The sequence below is a fragment of the Pagrus major genome, chromosome 15 (genome assembly GCF_040436345.1).
Source record: "Pagrus major chromosome 15, Pma_NU_1.0".
Taxonomy (NCBI): Eukaryota; Metazoa; Chordata; class Actinopteri; order Spariformes; family Sparidae; genus Pagrus; species Pagrus major.
In genome coordinates this window covers 19,560,680-19,575,702 of record NC_133229.1, presented here as the reverse complement: position 1 = coordinate 19,575,702, position 15,023 = coordinate 19,560,680, and the positions used below count along the sequence as shown (strand labels likewise).

Below are 15,023 nucleotides of genomic sequence, written 5' to 3'. Positions count from 1 at the left end.
GTCAATATTGTAGCTTAAGACACGAAAAAAATAAACGTGTCAGTGTTTTGCAGAAACTTTAACTGCGAGTGTTTTATCCTGGCGACTATGACGAACCTCCTTAAACCAAAGAAACTTTTCATTTCCTGATCTGCAGCCAGAAGAAGAGACCGTGCGTTGTTTTCACTACATTCACAAAACGGGTAACTTCATCTTGAACCTTAAATATTTGTACCAACAAAATTTATAGAGCAACTAGGAGAATGATCTTTCAGGTTGTATGTCACAACAACAGCTCAGGCTTATTGCACACAGGCTTTTTAACGTGAGTGGCTGTTTTTGAACCTTTTGATAAACAGACCATGTTAAATGTTCTCTGTGGTTTCTCTGTGCAGCTGTAGGCAGCTTTTACTTTATTTGATCTCAAAGGATCAGTAAGTCAGTTTTAAATGTTGGTTTGGTTTCAGGGTGTTAACACAGCAACACATGTTGCAGGTTGCAGTCAACAGGCCTAAGTGAGCTGTGTGTGTGATGGTAGTCCAGTTTTTACTTCTTCATAAGTCAAAACGCCGCATTTCATCTGCTTTTACACTCTGTAGTGTCAACATAGATATTTGTGAATAAATATCTGGACATTCATATATTATATATTTTTGTGCGATGAGACTAAACTTTATTTCTTATTGGTCGAGTGTTCAAACTTATTTTAACCATGGACATGGGAACTAGTGGTGCTAAAACAAGGCATTATAAAAACCATCAATTATTAAGCAGGTCTGTGTTCTATACCCTCGTCTACTCTATGAAACGTCTGTATCCTCACTGCTGCACTGCATTATTATAAACTATGACGCTGTCCATTCCTGGCATTAACATGTGTCCAATCACAAGGAGACAGCTCATGATGACACGTTTCGACAAGCATCTGGAGTGGCCGCTCGTGATCACATGTCACTTCCCCCGCTCTATATGCAAATAAATTCAGAACAAACACTGGAACAAACAGACACAATCCTTTCTGTACAAATAAATAAAAGGATTTGAAGAATACCATGTGCCGAATTTACAAGAAGGCTTAAAAAATTAACAATTTGTCATCGAAAGCATTACACAAAGATTATGAAGTTCCTCCTTAATCAACAAATCACAAAATTTAGTGATTTCTTTAAGGGAGTTTGGGGGATTTTCTCTCCCTCTTCATCTCCCCGCTGTTGTTGACTGTAGTTGATGTGACCGCTTTGATCTATAATATGTTGGTGTTTGAGATTGTTGTCTGCTGCAATGCAAAACTCAAATTGTTGTAAATTACTCTTGATAATGATTATGTGTACAAATGAATAAAAAGGGTACACTCATGTAGCTGTAGTCTTATACAACAGCCCTCAGGTCATAATGTTCAGTCTTTGCTGAAACTGTTTTAGACTGTACTTTGAAGTGCTGTTGAACTATACTGCGTTATGCTGAGAGGAGTTTCTAATATTTATATTTATATATACATTGTATAGTCAGCACCACAAGCTAACGCCCCCACAATGACCATAAAGTTGAATCTACATCTCTCTAAAACAAGCTCAACACCTCTTTGGACATCATAACCTTCATGAAGGTGGGAGTTACTGCATTAGCTGAGATGTACTTGATAAGCGGGCAGTAGAGTGTATAGTAAGTAGCTCATCCACCGTAAGAGCAGCATTCAGTTCAGGTGTATGACTCAAGATATCGCTCTGTGAAAAAGAGGATTGTCAGGACGATGACTCGCTGCTCGAGTCACCTTTGATCTCCAGCCAATACATACAGCTGGTGTTAAGTACTCTTAAACCTGCCGAACACTGATGCAGGTTTACACTTAATCAAAAGGGACGACAAGACAAAACACCTACTCATACGTCAAACTGGTAAATCTCCTTTCACTGATAATGAATAGGCGTCGTAGACCCATGGCGTAACCCCTGATCTTCCACCGAAATGCAATTTGTATTCACACTTAATGGCGCATATAGTGAGTGAGCTTCATTGGAATTTGAACAGCTTATTAGTAAATAGGCTACATTTATGATGCTAGGTTATCTTTTTTTAATTAGTGAAAGGGATCTGGGCTTTACTGCATAATACTGACAGTTTTACTCTTTGCTTTTTTACAGACTTTTCATCTGAACAATGTGGGGATCTCTCTTAAAGAAGCTGTTGAAGCTGCTAATGTTGTTGTTGCTCAAAACGTTCCCAGAAGTTGCCTAATAGCATTGCATGCTAATTTTTTTATTTTGTATTTGAATTTAGGCTATCTGGTACAAGCGAAGAAAGGCCTTGTGAGGCATATTAATGCTGTATTTTTCAAAAAAACAACAGCTACAACTTAGAAAAGCTACAGAAGTGGCAACTAACAACAAACTAGTGGCAACATGGCTGTAAAAAGAGGGTTCTATCTATATTTTCCAATAAATAATTAGATATTTTACTTATTTCTCTTATTAAATCCACTTCTTTGACAGCAGACTCGGTCAGAGATTAGCTGTTGTTGCTGTTAAATATCTACACATTGCAATTTGTTCAATAAATGTCCTCCACAGTGTTTAAAGCTGACCCCAGAGCGCTAAATGCAGATCCACTTAATCAGGCAGGGAAGACAAAGCACCGAGTCATCCATCAGACTGGTTAATCCTGTCCCTTCAGTAAATTATTCATCAAAGTTATACATCTTTGTCCTGAGTGAAAAAGATCACCGGAGTGAATAATCTTAAATAAAGACAGCCATACTTTTAGACGAGAAGCTTGGAGAGAAGCTTATTGAGGTTGCGGTTCGAATGTTGCTGCAGGTGTTTCTCTGCTGAACAGTTTCTTTTGAGCCTTTTGGATTTGTTGAAAATTGCAAAAGAATTCATAATTTATCTGTTAAGTCTGGGTTTTTGCGTCCTGATCTGACACACTATCTATATATTTTTTTCTGAGACTGACAGAAGAAAAAGAATCAGAAAACCTCTCAGCGTGTAGCTGTGAAAAGATGTTTCAGTCCCGCTCCGAGTCTGAAACTAAGTGGTGCTTCCCTTAAAAAGGGCAGCCGACTAATTCATCTCCTCAGCTCTTAACAGAGTGATTAACAGCGTCGCCGAAGCTGAGGAATTTGTCTGGCCTGCGGTCGGTGTAATGGCTCAGTGTGAGCAAAGAGGCACGGTTATAAATGGAAGACTGTAATTTATCTTTTTTGTTCTTCTCACAAGGTCTTTAATCACCGTGTCCACCTATGGGATTAAGATGGATAAAGACATTCATTGTCAGAGGAGAGCCGGTGAATAACTTCATTTGAGAGATTTGTCTCAATAAAGATTTGTATCTATAATATAAGATGGGTCTGTTGGGGTTTTAATTGTCTACCACATTCAACTAATTTACCTTTTTTTATTTTTATTTTTTATTTGAGTTATTAAATTCTTGTTTTCTACAAATGAATCTTGAAAGACAGCAAACAACTGTATTGCTCTAAATGATCTCAGATTTTATCACCTGTTTTTTGAAAATAAGACTTTAAAAGCTCAATAATTGATAAATTGTTGCAGTAGGAATAACATTGCACAGATGCAACAGAAGCATTCTGTATTTGTTTTGTTTATTTGTTGAATATGTATGCAAATAACTCAGACTCTTGTTTGTGTTGTTTCTAAAAATGCGTATCAAGATGGACGCCTTGTCGTTTTGAGCCACAATAATTAAAACGTAAGATTTTTTGTTGAAAACATTCAAAAATTAAACTACCAATGTGAAGAAATAAAAGTTATAGCGTTATGACGTCTATGTATTGTGTTGCAAAGATATCTACTGATATTAGCATGCTAACCAGTGTGCTAGCGGTGTAAACACCAATACCCTCATTTTTCCCCCCCCCCCTCATAAATGAAACAGACACTAACATCAAAGTATACAAAGTATCAACAACTAGTCACAAAACATGCATTCAAAATGTATGTGTGACGTCCATCTAATTTAAAAAATAAATTAAAAACACACATGCAGAATGGGTGAATCTGTGACCAGATGACCACAAATTTAAAACATAGATGTCGTCTCGTCCCCAATCAAATCATCTCACTCGTGTCGTTTCACACTACAGGGAGCGTAAACTTTCCAGAACATCATCTGCTAAAAGTCTAAATCTGTCACTGTCTGCATACAGCTTTCCGCCTCATCTTTTCCAGTGATGCACGGCGCTCAGGGGAGGAGGTCCTATTGTCTGTTGTGTAGCCAAAAGTGTGCGGCGCCTTTATTTTACCATTGAGGCCAAACTTCAAAGTGCTTTGTATTAATCCGTTTAGACTGGGCAGACGGGGTCCATCATGACTAACAAAATGTGGTCAAATCAAAGTGACCCCATTAGTCTTAACGGAAATTTGATGTTTATTGAAGCTTTTATGTTTCAGGGATTTTATTTGCCTCTGGTCCTGTTTAACTTTGTTCTCTGTATCAAAACACACGTATTCACATTTGGCTAAGTTTAGTCTGGCTGTTCAAAGTAAATGCATGATGAAAAGAAAACAATAGAAAGCGAAGAGATTAAATTTTTCAGGCTTTGCTGTAAATAACAATACACAATCTATCATGATGATGTACGTGCACAATAAATATGTGGTAAATAGCCAACAGGAGCGCAGCCTTTGTTTCAGTGTGTCAGAGTGAGCTGAGTGGACGTTTAGGGGTTCAAACATGCCTTGAAGGAAAATGAAATTCTTAGATCAACTGTACCTGCACCACGGTGTAGCACAGCTGTTGTCTCAGTCTGTGGTGCAGGCTGTGTGTTGATGTTAAGTCGTCCATCTCCTCTGCAGAGAACATGTAAAGTATCTGTGCAGGTGTGCACGCTCTCACTCACACTTTGATGCATCTTTTTTATATACATTAGTAGCTTAACTTTAATATATAGTATCAGAAACAACATCGATTTTACTCAAAATGGATAAAAAAACTGCTTTCCTCTTTATTTCTTGTAGTATAAAGATATTATACTTTCCTTCCTTATCAAATAAAAGACAATATAAAAGTAAATACAGACATGCTATGTACATTTTCAGCATCAGTTTGTTCTCATGTCATGACATTGCTGTGAAAAGACGTCAGGCTGACTGTTTTATTTTCACTCTCATGTCAAATTTGTCCTCTGGCGTCAAGCCATTGACACTGTATGTACTGTACATGTAAAAATATGCAACTGCACATTATTTTACTGTTAGTTTATTACACCGTAAATGAGGCTAATCTTCAATTAGCTTTCTCTGACCAGATGTTACAAAGGCAACTTAAAAAAAAATGCATTTGCAATGTGTAGCACAACAAATATGCACAAGACAGTACACATTTAACATGTGGTAGTTTGGACAAATGGACAAACAAAAAGAAAGGATAAGTTCTAGCTGTTCTCTTTTATTGTGCTTAAACGTGACTTCTGTTATTGTTGAGCCTCCAACTGTGACCAAAATGTTGAAGGAAAAAGAAATAAAATTCTGCCGTATTAAACCAGCGGGAAGATCATCTCTGGGTTGTGCCTTAATGTGTATTTTTAGTCAAAATCATAGCCCGAGGTTTCCTTTGTTTTCGTCAATGCTGCCTTGTCGTGTGTGTGTGTGTGTGTGTGTGTGTGTGTGTGTGTGTGTGTGTGTGTGTGTGTGTGTGTGTGTGTGTGTGTGTGTGTGTGTGTGTGTGTGTGTGTGTGCATGTGTGTCATGTCAAAGGTCTTAAAACAGGACAGAAAGTCTGGAATTAAAGCAGGAAGCTGCAAGGACGTTGAACACAGATGTTTAATAAATAAAAGTGTTACAGTGAAGAAATCACATATTGTCATTTGCCATGTTGCTTTTTGTCTAGACTTGTACTTAAATTTGTAAAGGCAGTAATTATGGAAGTGCACAAAGTGTGTTTTTACTATAATTGGATGGAAATCATGTTTCCTAACCCAGGGGGACACATAGGTGACACCTGATGCGCAGAAGGGACTGTTGCGTGTGTCGTGTCAATTTAGCTTTCAGAATAACAACAACAACAACAACAACGCATGTATTATTTTAGTGAACCCTAGTTTAATAATCAGAACATTAAGCAGCGTAGATGTCAAAAGCATATTCAGTTTTGTATACGAGATATTCATATATGATCTTCTGATTTATAACCTGGTGGTGGTTTGTGAGAAAAATCAAATTCTGGTGGTCCATTTTTTAAAAATCTGATTTTTTTTCTCTCTCTCTCTCTATTATTATTATTATTAATATAATAATAATAATGATAATGATATTAATAACAATAATAATCACCACAATACTAATAAGAATAATAAACTTAAACCAAAGTTACAAGATGCTTCACAAAATAATACCATAAAATGCAGGTGCAGGTGCAAAACTAGTGAATCATAGAGAAATAAAACAAAATAAAATAAAATAAAAGACATAAAAATAAAAAATAAAATATAAAACAGCAACATTAAAAACCTTTGAACAGATATTTTCCATATGCGTGTATGTACAGGTGTGTTTTGTAAAAGCTTTTTCAATTGAGGAACTGACTCAGCTGCTCTGATATTTACAGTTTGGGGACTTTGTTCCACAGCGTTGTGATGAAAACCATAAAAGCATGATTCCCCTTTGTTTCCAGCCTGGAGCGTGATTAGAGCAGAATAAGGAGTTAGTCGGGATCTTGAAATGAATTATGTAATCGATCGGTAGCCAGTGCAATTCAGCCAGAACCAGAGGGATGTGTTCCTGTTGAGTGTTTGTGAGAAGTACTCGGATAATAAATAGGATTGATTGCCCTTCTAATGATTTAGCCACGACAACAAAGGCTTTTTAATATTTCGTTCCTCATTTCTTAATATTTTCTTTTTTGAGTGCCTTACCCTTTTGCCCTGTTTTCCAAGAGCACCTGACACAAGTTCAGTCTATTGTCTATTGTCTAATAGTTACGGATGCTGCAGATTTTATTTTTTCCCGAAACATCTGGTGGACCAAATCAAGCCTTATGGCAGGCCAACTTTGGCCCATGGGCCTCACTTTGGGCAGCCTGGGGCTATATAATAATGACACCATCCACGTTTAGACTGGTTCTTATAAACTTTGCTTTCACTATGTAATTTTGTCTGCTTTTGTTAGTTGTGGAAGGACAAGGTTTATAGAAATAGCAGGATATTAAAGACAGCTCGTCCTAAACACCACCCTGAGGACATCAGTCATTGAAATAAAGAAAATTCTCCCAAGAGATATCAGAAAAATACACAAAACCAACAACACACTCCAGATTTCCTTGTTAACCATTAAGCAGCATGGCCTCGAACAGGTCACTGCTTTATTTCCTGTCATTAAATATCTACAGTTTTTATATATAATATAGTATAATATTATATTATAGGCTGTTATAATACCTGATTGTAATAGCTGTGGACAATCAGAGGAACCTTGATAGATTATAAGTCCAGTTTGTTCCTTTTGTTATTTTTTATTTTTAGGGAATTGAAATGTGTTTCCTTCTCTGCAGCTCTGAAAAAAACACATTTTTATTTGTGGGTAATAAAAGCTGATAGTTAATTGTGTTGCACTGTGAGCTGTTCCAGCCTGTTGTATTTTATTTGCTCACAGTAGGCCTATTATGCACTTAATATGATGCCCTTTGCTACCTGAGCACCACTCAATGCATTGTGTGTCATCTTGTGTTTTAATATTTTTAACGTTATTTCCCCACATATCCGTCCATTTCCCGTGTTTCCTTTCCTGCACCCTAACAGTGGTTTTCTCTTGTTCTGTTCCAGTTAAATTGTCGCTGAGTCAGTTTGGGGTCATGACATCATCATCATGAGATGGGGAGGCTGGTGAGCGCTGACCACAGGCAGCAAAAGAAGAGGCGGGTCCTGTGTGTGTCGCTGTTTGCAGCTGCTGGTTCTTGGCAACAAAAAAATTGTGCTGTGAAGTTGCCTCAGGGAATAATTTGCTCAAATGTTGAAAGGAAGAACAAACTCAAGAGGTTTAAAGAGGCAGTAAGTAAGATTTTTATTGTCGCGTTGCACAAATGACCATAAAACACCTGCAGGAGGTTGATAGTGCTGTTAATTGTCCAGGTGTTGAGGTTTTTCTGGCTTTCCAAACCGTCTTTCTGGCTTGTGGGCTGTTTTTGAGCAAAAATCTCCACACCCAGTGAAGTCATGCTGATGCTGTTGAAATCACAGCTGGTGGTGAACAAACATGTTAAAATTACTGACAATCTGGAGTCTTGAGCTTCTTTTAATTTACAGTAACACAACTTTATTTATACATCATGCAGAGACGAGCTAAAAGAAAAACGGTTAGAAGTGCTGCTGTGGGGCTTTCATTTATCTCTGTATACATTTTTAAAAAAAAATATTTTATTAAATGTTTAATTATTAATATTATTTGTGATTTACAGGCATACATAGTCACATGTAATAGAAATCTGCTTCCGCCATGTCATGAAAAAAAGATCCTGTAAGGCACCATAACGAGAAACTTTCAAAATAATGACTTTGTATCTGAGTTGTATGAGTTATTATTGCAAAACAGTGAGAAAATAATACTTAATCTCCAAATAATTATATAGTATGTCAAAGTATCACAAAATAATGACGAAGTATCTCAAACTAATGAGTTAGTTTTGCAAAACAGTGAGAAAATAATAACTGATTAATCTCAGAATAATGATAAACTTTTAAAATCAGAGTTTCCTGTTTTCAAGTTTTTTTAATCACATTGATGGACTAACATTTATTTATTTATTTCGTACATTTTCTGCTGCGCTTGTATGTTGAACTGTTCTTTAAAAATATTTTGAGTAATTATCACCAAAGATTTCTGTAATATTTAATTACACAGACTTAAAGTCGACTTTCTTCTAAAAAATGGATATCATGTATGTTGATGACTTTAAAAGGTGCTTAATAAAGACGAAAATGAATAGAGAATTGCGGATTATTGCATCTGCAACACTGCAACTTACAGCATTATTGTTAGCCTCTTTCAAAGCCTCATTTCTCCGTCAAGTTCAATATTTTAAAGCTAATTTGAAGCTCATCTAAATTAATTTAGGAATAACACTCGAAATTCTATAGGATTGCTTTGCACAAAAGATTTGATGTCCGGCCTCAACGACTGAACAAATGTGTCCTTCCTCTCTATGTGTTGCTGTTAATAAACCTCACTTGTATCTTCATTACCAAAATAATAAAACTAAATTGAATACAACATTAATTTGGAAGTGAGTTCAGTCCAGCTCGTTTTTGGTTTTAAGGTCATGAAATTCACTCAGCGCATAAATGACTCTAGTAGGAACAAGTGCATAACAGCACTACTATGTCCATGAGAGAACACATACCAGTAACATACAGTAGTTTAGGGCTGCAACTAAAACTAACAAGTTATTTTAACGTCAGGTTTATTCTCCCCAAACTAAGGCTAGACATTAGGATTTTGGGGACTACAACATGGCTGTTCATGTGTTTTGGTAGGTTTCCACTTCACAGCTGTAAACTGGGATGATTGGACTGATTTCAACAACAAGTGGAGCTATAAAGACCAAATCCAGCTGCGGTGGGAAAAGACGATGCACTTTACAAAAACATAATCTGATTTGTTTTCAAATATTTATGTAAGTCAAGGAAATGTGTATTCTCATAATAAGATATATAATTTGAAGTACTTTCAAATATGTCCTCAAATAGCAGAGTTTCAATACAATAGCCTCCTCTTTAAAAGCTCATAATACAAATTTTATTTGAAGAACCGTGGAGGTTTCATAGTTGATCAATAAACTGTTGATCATTAAACTTCTGGCTGAGTGTCACTGCTGAGTCACACTCTGCCAGAAGTGTTTTCAAAACTATTAACAGGTCATCATTTATGGGTTGAGCAAGTTTCATGACCCTCAGGCTGTAAAGCCACATTGTTAAATTTCAAATTGTGGTTATCAGTGAGAACATGCATCATTCCTGGAAGATTTACTTTTCCCAAACACATTCGACCCTCAGAGGAATGGTTTTTTTGTTTGTCCTTGGATGAACTGAATTTTCTGTTTTCAGCCTCAAAGTGACGACCACATCAGAGAGATACAGCTGTTTGTGTAGAAGTCTGAAATTTGTTTATCAATGCTCCGTCTGCACGCACAGCTAATGCTTTCAGCTGAGGGGGAGAACGGGCATGAAATACCACATTTTGTCCTTGGCTGGTCACTGAGAGCATGTCCACACTGATGCAGGTTTATAAATAACTTATATTTTCTCTCTTTCCCCCCTCAATCAACATAAAGCTTCATTTTCAAGCACTGGAAACTAAACTTGACCTATGATGACACATTTTATAGTCACGTGTTACATATAAGAGACAACACAAATCACACTGAAAAACTTGTTGAGCAGACTCAAACAACTTCAGTGATTTTGCTATGACACCATAATGTGGACAGATAACAGATCTTTTGGAAACAAAAGTTTGAATAAGACAAACTGAGACTTCAACACAGTTTTCAAATTTAATCTGCAGTAATGTGAACATCGCCTGAGACGATGAGGACATAAAAAACCTGACAGAGAAAAGAAGCAAGCGTTGTGGATGATTTAACAACAGCATAAAAAGGCACGGCGTGTCCATCAGATAACTTATATATTGTTACGTTCCTTATTTTCTACCTGTGTTTCTCGTTGTAGTTTAAATCCAGCAGGGCTGAGATTATTAATTTGAATCTATGGACACAGTTTGCCAATCAGTGGTGAAAGAATTACTCTGATATTTTGCTAAAATACTTTGTAGAAATACTCAATTACAAGTAAGTAAGACTCTTTATTTATGTGACATTTAATACAATGTGCATAATCTGATGGAGGGGGAAGGACCCGGAGGAAACCCTCGCAAGCGCGGGGAGAAGACGCAAACTGCTCTCCTTATGTGAGGCAACAGTGCTAACCACTGTGCCACCGTGCAAAGTAAAAGTCCTTCTCCAATGGGTCACACAATAAATCTCTGGGGCTCAGAAGATGATTAAGGAAAAAAGATCATCTGTATGTTTTGTAACAACCCAACAATGTATGTGCACGTGTTCAATCTTTAAAAAAAGCTGAATTTTATGAGCGTATTTTATGATTTTTATTTAGGAAAAAGACTCCCACACACTGTCCACTTATCTTGCAATTAAGTTTAATGACAACAACGTTTGAGATAACCTGATGAAGGTCTAAGTACCAAAAATGTTGTTGTCATTAAACTTAATTGCAAGTGAAGTGGACAGTGTGCGGGAGTCTTTTTCCTGATTTTGTCGGCCTTCGGTCTTCTCCTACACACCTGTCGATCTTAAGGTGTGCAAAAGCTGTACTCTATGATTTTTAATTAAAAATGAAATTAAGTAAGATAGTTTCCTCTGAAATGTAGTGGAGTAGAAGTATCAAGTAGCATAAAATGAAAACACTCTTGTACAACCACCAAAATAAGTCACTTTCCACCGCTGGCCAGTTCATTCAGTTAACCAACCTGTTCCCACGTTTTATTCAACTGTTTGCACAGACTTACACATAAATATTTTATTTTATGCTATTACTAAAAATTAGTCAGTTGTATTGGGATATGGGTGCATATATGCATAAAAGTCAAATGAAATATGTCGCATTTTTTGTGACAGAATAAACAATCAAGTGAAACACTGAAATGTCCCAATATTCCTAACTAGTTTTGAGTAGTGTGTATTAGACACCTGGGGGGCTCCGCACAGTTACAACAGAGGTAAGCAGAGAGGGTCAAGTGAGTTTGCGACCTCTTATTCAGGAGCTTGTTTGTGTTTTGTTTAAGATGTCGTGTTATCAGAAAATCTCACAGCGGCAGCCTGAAAAAATGCAGAAAGAAGATGTCAAGAAAAAAGTAGTGAAAAAAAAGGCAGACTGTGTGTGTGCGTGTGTGTGTGTGTTTTGAAAGAGAGCGTGTGAACTAGGAAGAGAGGGACAAAGATCGAACAGGAAGGAGCGTGTGTGAAAGAGCTCAGACGGAGTGAGTCAGGGAGGGAGAGAGAGAAAGAGGAGGAGGAGGAGGAGGAGGAGGGGAGGGAGATAAATTTGTCTGCCTATAAAGCTCTGCATGCTTCTCGTTTTGGATGTTGTGCCTGTTGTGTCGTGTTTAGCAGAAGTGAATCTTGATTGTAAGAAATGATGAGAATACACCAATAAAACATCTCAAACCCAGGAAGCTGTCTGTCGTGGTTGTTGTCGGTGTGTTTAAGGGAGAAACCACAGTTCACGTGAGAATCATTCAAATATATCTCTGTCATCATCTGGTGAAATATTTATGTCATATGGCCAGTTGATAGGAGTTTATGTGATTCATCTTTGGCACGTGACAGTTAATTCTTCCAATGTAGTCAGGACGAGTTGCCTCCTTTTGTTTTCAACAATGCTGCACAGTGATAATGACAGTGGACAGCAAGTGACCAAAACTGTATCATGAAAACTGTAAATTTACAAGAATGCAAAGTGAAGCAACACATCTCATGTTTGATTCACGAGAATCAAGAATAAACACTTATGGATCCACTTACACTTTTAAGTGGACACTTTGACCTTTTAAGTAGAAACTACAGGCACTTTGTTAGCTCCACTGCTACTAAAATGGGCAAATGTAATGGAAGTCAAGGCAGTGCGAAGATGAACTCTTTTAGCAATAATCTATTATAATGGCTAAATATCTTGATTAAGATTTAAAGGGGCAAGATGTAAGATTTTTTGTTGAAAACATTTTGTATCAACAGAATTTGAAGAAATAACAGTTCTAACGTTATTATGTCTATGTATATTGTGACAGAGATATCTACATAGCATGGTAACCAGCTAGCCCTGGCCCGTAACGGTCCAAAGTTCATGTGCTGTTGGTATAAACACCAACACTCCCCTGCTCCCCAAACTCCCAGTACGGACCGCTAGCTTCACGGCTAACAAAGCTAACTAGTCAAAGGGGGCTACAGTTAGCAGGTACTCGAAGGATATGCTGCCCTCTACTTGTTTTCAGTATGAATTTGACAGGTGGCCAATTCCTACGTATTGCACCTTTAAACACTGATTAATACAATAGTTGTTTTGTTTTTTGGCTGAATCATGAAACAAATGTCCACCACTCATCGTCTTTCCATTTTGTTTCTCACTGTTAACTTAACCTGCAGTTTTCTTTTGTTTTGCACATTTAATGTTTTATTTAGTTTTTTAAACTTTTTTTTTAGAAAAATGGCTTTTCCAATAACAGAGGTACTGTACCTCAACAGCAGCTGGGAATCTTGACTCACTGCAGTGACGTGGAAGTGTTATTGAGGATATGTCACTTCTGACCACACCCAGCAGAGGTGCAAGAGACTTTCATACAAAGACGACACTGCTTTTTAGCCTAGTTTCCAAGGAACAGTTACACATTGTGATTGAGGGTTAGATAAGAGGTTTAATGTGACAGTAATAATGAAACTACAGCCAGCAGCTGAAAACAGGAGGTCCAAAGGTACCAAAGTCTCTAACAATCATTCTTCTGTTTAGAAATCGTGAAAAAAGATGCTACTTATAACGTCACAAGTTGCCTGGGAATCGTGACACTTTAAGTTGTATTCAGTATCAAAGTAATCCAGTGACAGTTTTCTGTACATCCACGGGTACACTGATAACAGGAACTTCTTTTTCGGCATACTTTTACTGGATCTTATCTGCCAAAATGTAAACAATTATTGGCTTAATATGAGCTCAAGTTGTCACCCACAGATGCCATGACAACACTGTACCTCCTGTTTACATTCCCCAAACCCCTAATTACAGAAACTGCAGTACTGGGTGCAGTTGTATTGGCTTTGTCAGACTTTGAAAACCCCTGCTTTTGAAAAAAAAGCTGCTGGCTCATGAAAAGTTTAGTTTTAGGGGAGGTTTTCTGTGTACTTTTTGCCATCTTAAATGTTTGTTCATGTTCTCTTTAACAGGTATGAGAGTTCCCTACACCTTTTTGGGGTATATATCTTTAAAGTAAAAGCTGAACGTGTTTGATTTCCATTTTTCTTAAAGCAGCTTTGAGGAACTTTTATCTTTTGTTGATTCTGGCGGTCCCTGTGGACAACAGCTGTATGAGCACCATCGCCTCCAGTGGCAAAGATCTTGATCTGGCCAGCGTGTGTGCATTTGCTTTGAAGGCAAGTGGAAAAAAGTCAAAACTGTTTTTCCAAGAACACCTATGGACTTTTCCAGGCACTTTGTGGCGACCAAAACCGGGTATTTTTTCACAGGAAGCTGGACCATCTCCATCCATGATTATGGCGACCAAAACGGGTATTATAAGCCCAACGAAGAGATGTTTTTTTAACCATAACCAAGTGGGAGCACCCCGGTAGCTCAGCTGGCAGAGCGGCCCTCCCACGCACAGAGGCCCCACAGTGAAGCACATTGTATAACCTGATGTTTAAAACTACAGTATAGCACCCAAACTAGCCTGAGGATATATCACCCATTGATTGATTTTATGAGGTGTAGCATGATTAGCTCCAGGGTCAAGGCAGGAGCTTCTTTTAACCAAAACTTTCAAAATGTCATCAAGTGTCAAATCGGTTTACAGATTTCACAGATAGGTGAGTGAAGTCGGGGCAAGGGTGTGGAAGATACTCAGCAAAGACACTCACACTCGCCCTGAAAGTTCATAACCTTAACATTAGGTTAGATAAGGTCATTATTAAACTTAAAACAAACACGAAGGCGGGTGAAAGTAGGCTGTCTCTGTAGACGTCGGAGGAAGTGATGAGTGATATGTTTTTCTTGAAACACAGTTCTTATTAAAACATCAATTTCAGTTTTACTACAGTTCTCTTACTCCAAACAGCTAAAACATGGTAAATAAGTCACCTTTTGTGCCAAACTCTTCTACCTTTTTGTGATTCTGGAAGTGCAATGTCATCAACAACATATTGAATTATCCCAAAAGGAAAAAAAAGTGGCTCTGCTCAGCTCTTCTCTAACAGTAAAAATCCACCAAGTGAGTCAAATCAAGCTTAAATATGCTAGCTCACAAGAAAAGAAA

The 15,023-nt window shown here is 37.4% G+C and overlaps 1 long non-coding RNA gene across 1 annotated transcript in view; it reads left to right on the top strand.

Annotated features, from left to right (window-relative positions):
• LOC141009482 (uncharacterized) overlaps positions 1 to 11,098 on the top strand; it is an 83,771-nt gene extending 72,673 nt beyond the window's left edge. Inside the window, exon 4 of the long non-coding RNA XR_012180141.1 lies at positions 7,757 to 11,098. This is a non-coding gene — a long non-coding RNA (uncharacterized lncRNA). The remainder of the gene's footprint in view (positions 1 to 7,756) is intronic.
• The last annotated feature ends 3,925 nt before the right edge of the window (positions 11,099 to 15,023 follow it).